This window comes from Zeus faber (assembly GCF_960531495.2).
Source record: "Zeus faber genome assembly, chromosome: 21".
NCBI lineage: Eukaryota > Metazoa > Chordata > Actinopteri > Zeiformes > Zeidae > Zeus > Zeus faber.
Genome location: NC_137208.1, coordinates 23,108,189 through 23,120,688, shown reverse-complemented (window position 1 = coordinate 23,120,688; position 12,500 = coordinate 23,108,189). Strand labels below are relative to the sequence as shown.

Genomic DNA, 12,500 nt, shown 5'->3' with positions numbered 1-12,500 from the left:
ATAATTCAAAGACCACTTAATGATTTTTTATTTATTGTCAGAGGCATGGAGAATTACCTCGACGCTGCTATAAATAGTGTTCCAAGTGTCAAAACTACAGTGCAATCTTTTGTACTACCGTAAACGGCTGGTGTGTGTGGGAGGTGGACGGCAGAGAACGCACGTGCCAGCGCAAGCACAGAGGCACAGAGAAAAAACTGAGCCTGAGGTCTTCAGCGGCCTCACGACCCTTCAAAGCGATCGCCAAACATCCTTGTGAAGCAACATTTTGTGTAATGCTACTTCTTTCAGTCGAGAAGATGCATTCAACTTGAAATTGGACCGATGGCCCCTCCCTCCTCCTGTATCATCGCACTGTCCATCAAATGTGGCAGTTCTACAGAGTGGGTATGGGAGGAGCCATGGGGCTTTCAAGAGAGGGGCTAAAGCCCCGTTCATGCATATGGATTAACCCACTGACTTACTTTTTAATGACGTTTTAATTGGCAATGCAACCTATGGATCTACAATGGTTGGATAACCATTTAGCGCTGATCAGCTTTGGCGTCAGTCGTCTTTGAACAAAGCCCTTTTGTTTTGAATGGCTTTGGTGTTAATGGTCTCTGAACACACAACCTGGCCTCTAGACCTCTACGCGTATAAAAGCCAATGACATTGTTAAGACTTGAATGACTTTGGCTTATGACCAAGCCAAAATTGAGTTCCTTTTCAGAGAATGTCTGCAGCTTCAATAGTTGAACCTACAGCTCATCCAGGCCAGCGTTAATGTCACAATCGTGTACAGCAAGATGTCCCAAGTCCAGAGAGATGAAGAAGCAGCTCATACAACTCCATCACCCGATGGGATTGACTCCAAGCTTTAAAAGCTTTTCTCAGACATAATAAATGAAAGAATTCAAGCCGTCAAGGAATTGTTCTTAGCTATCTATACAATCAATTTTTCAATATTTTGTTTGTTGCATTTTACAAGTAGCAAGTACTATTCGTTTTTACATCACAGTTAGTCTAGAAAAACGGTTAACTTATTTGATTGAGCTGATAGACAAAACCAATAGTTGGACCTTAATTGGACCCTTACCCACCATAGGTTAATACATTAATGATGGGATGTATCTTGGACCTTGACTATTTGGTCATGTTGAACACATACTTTACATTTTTTACTTGAGTGCATTCATTATGAAGCACTTCAAGGTTTCTTTAGTGTGATAAACAATTTCCTTTCAACAGGGAAGTCTTTCACACCTCAGCTGTGAAGTCTCACCTTTCAGACTCCCACGGACGCCTCTTCCCATATCGCGAGGCGTAATCTGAGTTTGTCTCCGGTTTTTTGAGCAGCCACCATTGACAGTGGGACATCCCCTTTGCGTTTCTGATTCATACATACACAACAACCCAACAACATAGTAGATTCTGTAAAGATTACTGTAAAGCCTGCTAAAATAATTCAGGGGAGGACAGTTGCTCCGGGAAATTGGGATTTTGGGATTGCAGTAATCATGCTAATTCAACATGCAAGTCTCTTCGCTTGAAATGTAATTTCCCTTAGAAGATATCTACATCACCACCAGCGCTTCATTTATTTATTTGTTTGTTAATTTATTATTTTTATCCTATGTTTATTTTAGAGACTTATTACTGGAACCCAAGTAAAGGCACAGTATTTTTCTTTCTCTGTAACTTCGAGCCCATAGTTCTTTATGTTTAGAAAATAAACAAAAATATTTCCAGTTGTTTCTGTGCTGCGCTCAAGGCGTATTGTCATAGAAAGTGATGACATTTGACTTTCTTCATGGTAGTAGGTTCAAAAATGAGTTTATTTTCTTTGACTCGCTTCTGCAGAAGCTCTTCTGCAAAGCCCAGCATTTTTGAACACCCCCAGAGGGACTGATAGCAGTAGAATCTTCAGCCTTCTTTCCATCTTGCTTGAGATAAGTTCAGTTTAACACGCTTCACCGGCGTGACCACGATTGCTTTGCTTTGCATACAATACGGCTCAAGCAGACCAGGTGCATAACAGTGTTGGAATAATAACATGATTAGCATAACAACACTGAGAGGCACATTGTGAAAAATGCTGTTTCTACTGATATGGAAGGAATGATTTAACACGTCTGAGTCACTTTTGAGTCCAATATGAACCAGACTTCCTCCTTGACTTTCAGCAACTCCCTGTCCCTCTACCTCTACCAGACTCTAAGGAACTTAAACACAGTACAGCCTTCATCAACTTGGTTTATAAAGGAGGAAGTATCACCAAAGTGTCTTGACACCCGTGCGGAGGACAGTATCTCACAGTTCCTTTGCGTGGCACGGCGCGCTTTCATAGCATTTTACATACACTTATGTTTCTATCTCTTCCCCTCTTTCTCTCTCTCCCTCTGCTGAATCATTTGAAAGCCTATATCTGAATCCTAACGGGGCGACGTGTTTGTATATAGGCTGCCACACATATTATCTCTATCCGTGTCTCCCTGTTTTACTATCTGTCTTTATCGCTCTTCTCTGAACCGTGTCAAAGCGTGTTAAAATCGCCTCACTATCACTCCCTTCGAATGCCGCTGCCCTCCTACTACTTCTCTGTCTCTCTGTTTCTCTCTCTCTCTCGCTCTCTCTCTCTCCACTTATAGAAGGCAGTAGGATTTCGGAGTGGGAGTCTTGGAAAAGGCTGCACTGCTGAATGTGGAAGGCCAAAAAAAGACACACAATGGAGAGAGAGAGAGAGAGAGAGAGAGAGAGAGAGAGAGAAATATAAGAGGGAAAGATAAAGAGAGGGAGAGAGAGAGAGGAACCGGGGCCTATGGGCTCTTGGATCTCGGTCGAGGTGTCACAGATTAAGCCAGTACCGCCTACAGACTCACTCTCTCTTTCTCTCTACCTCCCCCTCCTTTGCTCCCACATCTTGCGTCCTCTCCTTTTCTGTCCTTTCTTTATCCTTCACAGAACAGCGCTCTCTCGCTCTCTCTCTCTCTCTCTTTCTCTCTCTCTCTCTATCTCTCTCTTAATCTCTTTCTTGCCCTTTCTTCACTTTGTTTCCCGTCTTTCCTTCAAAGCTCTATCTCCATTATCCATCTCAATCTCCTCTCTCTATCAGGCGTTCTTACCTTGTCTCTCTTTCACTGCCGCCTGCTCAATCTTGTTTTTTTACTCTTCTTCCCATCATCTCTTTCTCTCTCTCCCTTTCTCTCTCTATATATGTCTCTCTCTTCATACACCTCGAGTAAGCGATATATATGTAGTCTACAGCAGAGGTGAAGCAAAGGACACACATACACCTGTCCAGTCAAGATAGATAGATAGATAGATAGATAGATAGATAGATAGATAGATAGATAGATAGATAGATAGCATGTTAATGAAGAGAGTATGTACGTTGATTGGGCTGAGTTTCCTGTGTATGTATGGTGTGTGTGTGTGTGTGTGTGTGTGTGTGTGTGTGTGTGTGTGTGTGTGTGTGTGTGTGTGTGTGTGTGTGTGTGTGTGTGTGTGAGTGAGTGAGTTATATAAATAGAAGGAGGAAGGTCAGAGGGAAAGAGTCAGGCTTCCTGTGTTTTCCGCCTCAGAGCAGAATACAAACACATGCATGCACATACACACACACACACACACACACACACACACACACACACACACACACACATTCATTTTTCTGTTATTTTAACATTTTAAATTTGATCTTCATCTTTATTTCATATCCTCTCTCTATTGTGGTTTGCTTTGCTATACCTTGATATTTTCGCGGGTATATATGTTATCTTTTGAAAAGTGTTTTCCCTCAGCATCTGTGGGTGTATGAGTGTGTGTCCAGTGTGTTGACTTATCTGGTATTGCAGTCACAAGTGTGTTCAGTGTGAAGACTCATGAATGTGAGTCCAAGCATACGCGTATCATCCGTGTGTGTGTGTGTGTGGGTAGGATTTGTGTGTGCGCATTTATGTGAATGCTTGTTTGTGTCTGTGTGTGTGTGTGTGTGTGTGTGTGTGTGTGGCATCTGTAAACCAAATGATCTAATGAGAGTTGATAGTGCGCTGTTCCTGCATGGCGACTGCAGCTGCTCTCACACACCCACTCCCTGTCAGAGAGATAGAAAGAGACTTGTCTATAAAACTAATTGCAATTTAAAATGCACCAGATAGGTAATGCACCAGTCAGATTGAGTTTTGATTATTTTAACTTTATTTGTTTTCTAATTGATCTTTGATTTGCATTTATTTACCGTGGCGATTTCGCCTACCACGCACCACCCAAGTGGTGTTTTTTTAGGGACCTCCCGCACAGAGACACAGAGAATGGGGTCTTAGAAAACACAAGCTTATTGTGGAGCGAGGGCTTGATAGAACAAGCCCTGGAGCAGATGGACACAGGTCATGACAGGGCTCCTCTCTTGAGTGTCTGTGGGCATGGGGGTTTTATCCGGTTGCTCGCCACTCTGATCCCAATATCCGAGATCCAGGTCAGGTGTGGCTGCTCAAACCACACCATCTCCACACCACATTTAAATTTACGTACTTCCCAAAAATTATTTTTTCGATCGGCTATGTCATGTGAAAGGTTATTTAAGATATTAAGATATTAAAGGTTGTTTCATAAATTTGTACAATTGAATGTATGTTCGTTCAAAGACAATGTGATGAATGGCTGAAAGACTTTATAACAGTTTAGCTGTTTTTATCATGAAGATTTCTTTGTTTCCCTGGCACAAAACAGGGAATAAATAACAACAAAAACAAAATAAACAAACAAAACAAACATCAACATCAGCCATCGGCCAAATTGTTATTTTAAACATCGGTTTTGGTACATCTCTAGTGAGTTTGTTTGTTTGTTTGTTTGTTTGTTTGTTTGTTTGGAGTTGCTGTACATTGCTTTGAATTCAGGCCATGATAAGCCCCTTTCACACATAGTTGCCTGTAAATAACTGGGATAACCTTTCCTGCACCCCTTGTGATTAAAGCAAGAAACAGAGGAAAAGTGAAAGGTTAGCCTTTTCAGACAGACAGATGGATAGAGAATGAGTAAGAGGGAGAGAAATGCTGTATTTAAGGGAAGGAAGTCTAAGTGGGTTTACTGGTTACTATGACAACTCCACGCTCTCCATCCCACCCTACATACACACACACACACACACTCAATAATATATGCACAAACTCATGTACTGAACAGTGTGTGTTTGTGTGTGTGTGTGTGTGTGTGTGTGTGTGTGTGTGTGTGTGTGTGTGTGTGTGTGTGTGTGTGTGTGTGTGTGTGTGTGTGTGTGTGTGTGTGTGTGTGTGTGTGCATGTGCGTGCGCGCGTGTTTGTTGTCCATTGTAAGTCGTGTCCTGATCAGAAATTGTTTTTGATATAACAGTCATTATTTGTAATGCAGGCATTAGCTGTTTAGCTGTTAACTCTTGTCTATTGGTGACATTACTATTTCAATGTGTGCAAAGGCTCTGTGTGAGTATTTGGTGATTTCTCTCCATACAGAACTTTTCCGTAAAGGAGGCCAATGTGGGAATGACTACCTACTGCCTTTTACGGATATTTTTTATCCAGCAATGTTACGATTGATTCCATGTGGGAAAGGGACTTAAGTATGTATTTCAATAAGAGTCATGCTTACAGAGAGAGAGACATGAGTACGATTTTAGTACAGTACGTCCGCTAACATCATTAAATGTATGAACCAGGTTCCCTCCGCTCTTCCTCCTTTTCCTCTCCCCTCCCTCCCTCCCTCTTCTCCTCAGTTTCATTGTTACCTTTCTTCTTCAACTCTGTTCCTGTTTTTACCAAACTTTGCTTCCTATTTCTTTGCTTCCTTCCTTCCTTTCTTATTCATTTTCTTCCCACCTTTTTCCTACACCCCCCCCCCCTCCCATTTTCTCTATGATCTTTTATTATTTTTCTTTCTTGTTTCAGTCTCGCTTCACTTCTATTTTCTTGCTTTTGTTAGTGTGTGTGTGTGTGTGCCCTTGCGCAAACGTTAATCAAGCTGTACCAGTAAAGCTCAATTTCCTGGGGCACCGAGCGCAGCCCCCGAGAGGAACTAGATTTGTACGCGCACCCCCACACTCACACATACTTCTGACATGCTGTGTCACCAGCGGCAATGAGTGAGCTCCTGAACACACTGACCCAGATAGACATGTGGTCCAGAGAGGGAGGGAGGAGAGAGAGAGAGAGAGAGAGAGAGAGAGAGAGAGAGAGAGAGAGAGAGAGAGAGAGAGAGAGAGAGAGAGAGAGAGAGAGAGAGAGAGAGAGAGAGAGAGAGAGAGAGAGAGAGAGAGAGAGAGGGAGAGAGCGATGTTCTGTGAAGGATAAAGAAAGGACAGAAACGGAGAGGAGGCAAGATGTGGGAGCAAAGGAGGGGGAGGTAGAGAGAAAGAGAGAGTGAGTCTGTAGGCAGAGTCAGTGAAAGAGAGAATGAGTCAGAAAGAGAGTCAGACATGTGCCTCCCAGAGCGACGTGGAGATTAACACGTTCGTGTGTGGAAAGATTGAAAAGAGGAACAATTGATGAAGCGGGTGGAGCATAAAGATAGAGCAGGTAGAGAGACATAGCAAGACCGAGTGAGAGAGCGACAGTGATAAAAAGTGACTAGGAGGGAGTGAGACAGAGATGGACGGCATTGAATTTCACTAATGACATCGACATTGACCTTAGATGTGGCCATGGATGCTGCGGTGGTTTGGGGGTTACCCTATTAACCCGGCAACACAGGTGTGTCAGCATGACTCAGACAGTGTAGGGGCGCTGGAGTTCTCTTCTTAGAGAATTGAGAGTAATTGTAGAATGCTAGTGGAAAACTATTTATATTCAAATTTGTTCTGTGAAAGTTATGTTTCTTGAGACTTTTACTTGACTACAAGTAAATAAGTAAATGGTTGGATGGGATACCAGGGATGGTAGCTCAGGAGGTTGAGCTGGTGGTCTAGTGATCCAAAGGTTGCTGGTTCGATCCCAGGCTCCTCCTGCTAGCATGCTGTAGTGTCCTTGAGCAAGACACTTAACCCCTAATTGCTCCTGATGGCTGCGTCCGTCGGTGTTTGAATAATTGTAAGTCGCTTTGGATAAAAGCGTCTGATCAATGACTAAATGTAAATGTACTTTGTTCTGTCCACCACTGCTGTGATGGTCCTTTGGTGGTTCCCTCTTCTATGTTGGTCTAAATAATGTGACCAGGGGATTTGATGAGTGATCCATTCTGAGATGTTTGGCCTAGATGGATTGCCATGGTATTGCAACAACAGCATAACTTCTCTATATCTATATGCAAGTACACTGATCAGCCACAACATTAAAACCACTGACGGATGAAGTGACATTACTCATCTCGTTTCAATGGCACCTGTCAAGGGGTGGGATATATTAGGCAACAAGTGAACAGTCAGTTCTTGAAGTTGATGTGTTGAAAGCAGGAAAAACTGGCAAGCGTAAGGATCTGAGCAACTTTGACAAGGGCCAAATTGTGATGGCTCAACGACTGGGTCAGAGCATCTCCAAAACAGCAGGTCTTGTGGGGTGTTCCCGCTATGCAGTGGTTAGTACCTACCAAAAGTGGTTCAAGGAAAGACAAACGGTGAACCAGTGACCGGATCATGGGTGCCCATGGGCTCATTGATGCATGTGGGGAGCAATGTCTAGCCCGTCTGGTCCGATACCACAGAAGAGCTACTGTAGCACAAATTACTGAAACAATTAATGCTGCTATGATGGAAAGGTGTCAGAACACACAGTGCATCACAGCTTGCTTTGTGTGGGGCTGTGTAACCGCAGGTCATAAGTGGCCATGCTGACACCTGTCAACTGCCAAAAGCACCTACAATGGGCATGTGAGCATCAAAACCGGACCATGGAGCAATGGAAGAAGGTGGCCTGTGGACGGTCAGGATTAGGGTCTGATCCGATCGAGCATCAGTGTGATGTGATGGAACAACAAGCCAGATCCATGGGGGCCCCACGTCACAACTTACAGGACTTAAAGGATCTGCTGCTAACATCTTGGTGCCAGATACCCCAGGACACCTTCAGAGGTCTTGTGGATCCCATGCCCCGACGGGTCAAGGCTGTTTTGGCGGCACGAGGGGGAGCTACACAATATTAGTGGTTATTGTGGTGGTTTTAATGTTGTGGCTGATCAGTGTATATTAAACAGGGAGTGCGATGGCTTTAATCAATGGCACTTTTTGGCACATGCGACCAATGCTTTGAACAAGGCACAAAACCATACAGAGGCACTCAAGACAGGTGCTCTGGGACACAGGCCTAATCAAGACGAGAGACGAACAATGAGAGTAGCCTGATCTAAAAGGGATCGTTCTGGAAGGTGAATGTATTTTTCGCGAAGCTTTGCATAATACCTTTCTGAGAACTTGCATAGGCTACTTTTTTTGCACTCCGTTGCACACTTTCGCATATGAAAGGAAATCATTCTCCTACATTTAACTAATGTCTAATTTTACCTGAGCAGTGTGGGTTTAAAGCCTACATTTGCCTTCACATGGCTTGCTGTGTGTTCTATGTTGACCATTTAAAGACATAATGGTGACATGTGCATCTCACTTTATTTCAATATACGACTTTTTATGCCAACGGTTTATTTGAAATTCATCATTGCATTTCATAGTTTGTGATTTGGCCTAATTACCTTATGAAAGTAATTAGCCCAATTAAGTAACTTTTTATATGATGAGGACAGCCATGATGTTAAACAACAGCCTTGATGGAGTAAGGACTATAAAAAAAACATTAACTTACTTGAGAGATTAAGTTACAATTGAACTGGCTGATATATTGATATAATATTGATATCGTGATATGATTCTAGACATGACCTGACGCTGTGCTTTATAGTTATATTTAGCTGATACTGTATTTAGTTTTTTTTCCTGGTTGTAAAGGCTGCATTACAGTAAAGTAAGATTCCTTTTTTTGAGACCAGGAACTATCCAATTTCAAATCCTTTGGAAAAAGGCCTAAATTACTCAGTACCAGGAAACAAGTTTCGGGTTCCCGAAATGGTTCCTAGGATGAAATTTCCCGATTCCCGACTTCACGCGGTTAGGAGATGAGACTTTAACCCAGGAACCCAAGCAACATCGCAAAAAATCGCCAAAATTTCAATCACCATGTCGTCACAACCAAATCTTCAAGCAGGTGCTACACTTAAAAACATGCGAGCAACAAATAGTGACCAGGGCTTTTATTTACCTCAGCTGCCGTCTGGGTGCCGTGTATTTACTTAAAAATAAAAACATATAAAATAAACTTGCATTCTTTTTTTTTTGTTCTGAGACACGGGGAAACGGGACGCACAGTGGACCACACATCTCTCTCTCTCCATTACTCAATCCACTTAAAATCTTTCGTATCATACAAGTAGAATCTAATGAAAACAATAGATCTAAAATAAAAACACAGGAAAACTGGAACACGGGAACCACACGGAAAGAGAAAGAAAACACACACTGACTCAGATTCAACCTTGTTTACCGTTTTTTATTTGAGGTAATACAATATATATATCAAACATGCACAGAGAAGGAGGTTGAGTGATCCGGACAAGCAGGTTGAAGTCCGTCCCCTGCCATGACGTAACGGCATTTTGACCAATCGCGACAAGGGAAGCTCTCAGAACGAGAAAAAGACAAAAGACAAAGATGGTCTCGGGGCTTGCGCCGAGAACACCGCGAAACCCCAGATCACTGCGTCAATTTGTTCTCATCTTGTTCTGAAGACGTCTTTCTGGTCGAAAACTTCTACTTCTTTGTGTACCGCCTTCATTCAGAAATATTATATTATTTGATTTCAGCAGTTTCCATCCATCACTAAGCTACGATGACCCGTACACCTTTGAGACTTTGAGACGGTCTATTTATCCTCGACTTTTCAACGCGGCTAATTTGACCGCCGCCAAAAGAAAACATGTCAGTATTAATGCATACATGTTATCTTCCCAAAAATAACAAGGTATTGACCTTGTTAACAAACTCCTCCGCTTGACCCTGAAGCCTCGGAGAGAGAAAGGCAAAGATAGTAGCTGGGGGAAGAGCGAGGGAATTGGACTGCTCTGAGTGATATGGTGACTGAGAGAGTCCTCCGGTAATTGGGGAGTCCTCCAGTGTCGGCCCTGGTGTTGGCCACTCGGTGTAAAAAATGTTCTTTGTGTGTGTGTGGGCTATGTGGGAGAGTGCAGCAAAGTGATTAAGGAGACATCTTTCAGTACCGCAGTGTCTTGTCGTGTGGTCTTGTGTCGTGTGTGTATACGGATGTGGGGGTTGTGTGATTATAGGCACATTAAAAAATGAGCTTCAGCTTTACCTGACTATGCTCGAAAAACGTTCGAATGCCCCGTTCGTCCGGGTGCGCGGCTGGAATTACAGGTATTTGTGTGCCTGCGTGTGCACGCCATGTACTCACCTACATGACGTGTGTGTGTGTGTGCGTGCGTGCGTGCGTGCGTGCGTGCGTGTGTGTGCGTGTGTGGGTGCGTCCGTGTATGTGTGAACGTGTGTCCACAGAAAGCTCTTTTCCAGGTTGACCTTGCCAGGTAGGCACTTATGTAACGTTCCAAAAATAGCATCTCAAATCACCTGTGATGAAAACAGAGGAGAGGGAAAGTGGGGAGGGCTCAAAGGAGAGCTTAGAGAAGGAGGAAGAAGGAGAAGGTAAAAAGGTAGCTTACAAAAAAGATTGAAAGGATTTCATCTTTTCATCCTCATTGCAGCGTAATAATTTGGCATCGAACACAAAATAAGCGAGAGAGATTGGTTATCTATTAATACTTTGGTGAGAGAGAGAGGGAGGGAGAGTGTGGGTCCGATGGCATAGTGCATCAGATACCGCTGGTCTCACACACACACACACACACACACACACACACACACACACACACACACACACACACAGTGGTGAGCTCAAATGTCTGGTGTCAGTTGTCCGTCGGCGGTCATGATGATTGCCATAATTACCTGACCGGCGCTCAGTGTGATGGTGTGCACGTATCTGTGTATTTGGAGGCGGCTCGTTCCAATTCATTCCTCCATCTTACTTTGGAGGCGAATGAGACCGGGGTCAGAGCGTGAGAAGGCAAAGGATTCTGTGGAATTACTAACAATGATAAATGGAGGCGAAAAGAGGGAGAGAAGAGCGAAGGTAAAAAAGGTCCGCTGGTACAGGAGGTTCCTTGGCCGCAGGTGAGTGAGTTGCCGGACACTTTGTCAGCGTAACCATCATCTTCATCGGTGATACTCACACCGACCATACTGGTGTTTATGGGATGGGTCCATGACACATTTGCATAACTATTCTAGCTGCTGTCGCTAAATGGCTCTTGCTCCTGCTACCTATCTCTCTTGGTGTTTGTTTAAATGACCTGTGGCTTAAAGGTTTAAAGTTGTTAATTCTATTTGTTAATTTGTTAGTTAGTTTGACAATTAATGAATTAAGTAATTAAGCACGTCATTTGTTATTAACAAATTGGTCAATTAATAAATTAAGTGATTTATTAATTAGTTGGTTAGTCAATTAAATGCTAAAAGGCATAAACTTAAATTAAAACAATGAATGCTGTTTATCATGCAGTATTGAAGTGTAGTCAGACAGCATTGTTAGCGTGTTGTCATAACAAAAATGTAGTTCTTCTGAAAACCTGCAAGTAAATCGAGTGCACTTACAGCACGTTGATGCAAATTTTCCTCCTATAATAATGGACATAGCGTCATATGACATCACCAATTTGGTTTTCTGAAGAGATGTTTCGAAGCTTCTGGTTTGGCTTCACACTTGCCGCCATCTGACATCATCCAAGTTACTTACCATTTCTGAGAAGTAAACTTAAATATTAACACCTTGTGGAAAGTCAGAGGGTTTCCAAAGCAGCATCTAGCAGCCATTACCAAAACTGCAGTTTGAAGCACTTCTACATGGGCTTCCCCCCAGTAAATCCTACACGATCCTTAGTGCAAAGATGTTCCTTAAAGCAAAGAATAAAAAATATATATCCTAATGGCCAATGAACTTTCCAAGGACGACAGCACAGAGGTTACAGTAATCGGTCTGTTTGTAATTGCACGGTCACTGACAGCCATTTAACTTGGGCGCCAGCATCATTTCAAGTCGTCACCACGTGTGATGTAATGTTGAAACTTGTTAAGAAACATTTGTGTCAGAATCCCTGAGCGCGTTGTGTTGACAATAATGTATCATAAGTGACTGCCACTAACACACATGTTAGAAGGTCAGGGATCTCGTGGTATACAAAGCAGCGACACTGACCTTTGACCCCACCCACCCTTCTCCCCCTTTCCCCGTACTCGGTTACTTAGGAACTACAGTGCTGAGAGAGCCGTTGAGGGATTTCAAAGATGACATGACATCCCCTCTCCCTCGGTGTATAGGCTGGGACATAATGATGGGCTTTATATGGAGCTTCAGGGGGGAAGAAGACACACACACAGTAGATTCTCCCTGTATAATAACTGGCTCCCGTAGACAAGTTGCCAATGCTCCCGTTGTGCC

The 12,500-nt window shown here is 43.1% G+C and overlaps 1 protein-coding gene across 4 annotated transcripts in view; it reads left to right on the top strand.

Moving 5' to 3' along the window:
* Positions 1-12,500, top strand: part of dgki (diacylglycerol kinase, iota) — a gene marked incomplete at its 5' end in the record, with an annotated part of 80,551 nt that overhangs the window by 15,066 nt on the left and 52,985 nt on the right. Inside the window, one exon of one of the 4 annotated variants that reach the window (XM_080022484.1) lies at positions 11,100-11,176. The exons of the other annotated variants lie outside the window; for them this stretch is intronic. Of the gene's footprint in view, positions 1-11,099; positions 11,177-12,500 lie in introns of those variants that run through there. 4 annotated transcript variants of the gene reach the window in all.